This window comes from Aplysia californica, unplaced genomic scaffold, assembly GCF_000002075.1.
Source record: "Aplysia californica isolate F4 #8 unplaced genomic scaffold, AplCal3.0 scaffold00394, whole genome shotgun sequence".
NCBI lineage: Eukaryota > Metazoa > Mollusca > Gastropoda > Aplysiida > Aplysiidae > Aplysia > Aplysia californica.
Genome location: NW_004797664.1, coordinates 171129 through 172087, shown reverse-complemented (window position 1 = coordinate 172087; position 959 = coordinate 171129). Strand labels below are relative to the sequence as shown.

Sequence of the window (959 nt, the reverse complement as noted above, 5' to 3'; positions counted from 1 at the left end):
AGAGAGAGAGAGAGAGAGAGAGAGAGAGAGAGAGAGAGAGAAAGAGAGAGAGAGAGAGAGAGAAAGAGAGAGAGAGAAAACAAAAAGAACCAAACAAACAAGAAATACTGCGATGGATTTCTGTAAGATGAGACACTGGCACGCGCATGTCTCCTATGCCTACCTGTTGCCGGCTCGACGCCCAACTCCACGATGTTAACACACACAAAAAAAAACTACAACACACTCGCACACAGAACACACGAGAGAGGAATATGTCACAGGGAAACGCGCGTCGATATCGCTGATACTGTGTCGTGAAGGTTTTATAGCCGCCGTAAACACTCCAAGACTACTTCTAGTCTATATATCAAGATCTAACACTACCGGACTGTAAGTCCCAAAAACCCAGGACCGGCATCAGGCCACAGACAGACAGAGACGGTCACGGCTTTTGTAATCTTCTCGGCTCTCGCACGAAGAGCTCCGAGTTTTCACCGCTCAAATGGCAAGAGTCTCCTCCCAAACTGTGTTGCAACAACGTAGCCTATTGTTTTCGCTGAGTCAGTGTGCACGAGAAGGTGTGTGTGTGTAGTGTATGTGTGCGTGTGTGTGAGTGTGCAGCGTGCAGTGTGCACTGTTGCAGAGCATGCTCTTACACAGTGTGTCAATGTGTCTCGTCATGTGTGTTGTTCAATAAACAATAAATGGTGAAAAGTGAAAACTCATGCATACACTCATTCACATGCACACTCACACACAAGAAGCCTGCACATACATAGCTACTTTTTGTAACGCGAATAAACTTACGTTTTCATTCACACTTACATACTCTCATACACAGACATGAACGCACACACAGGCATACTTACACGAACAAAATTAAATACTCAAGTGCAACAAATACTCACACACACACATACACACGTACACACACATACTCACACACACATTACACACACACACACACACACACACAC

At 45.2% G+C, this 959-nt stretch overlaps 1 protein-coding gene across 1 annotated transcript in view; it reads right to left on the bottom strand.

Moving 5' to 3' along the window:
• Positions 1-615, bottom strand: part of LOC101857268 — a gene marked incomplete in the record, with an annotated part of 12893 nt that extends 12278 nt beyond the window's left edge. Inside the window, 1 exon segment of the mRNA XM_013085655.2 lies at positions 164-615.
• Positions 616-959: the final 344 nt, after the last annotated feature.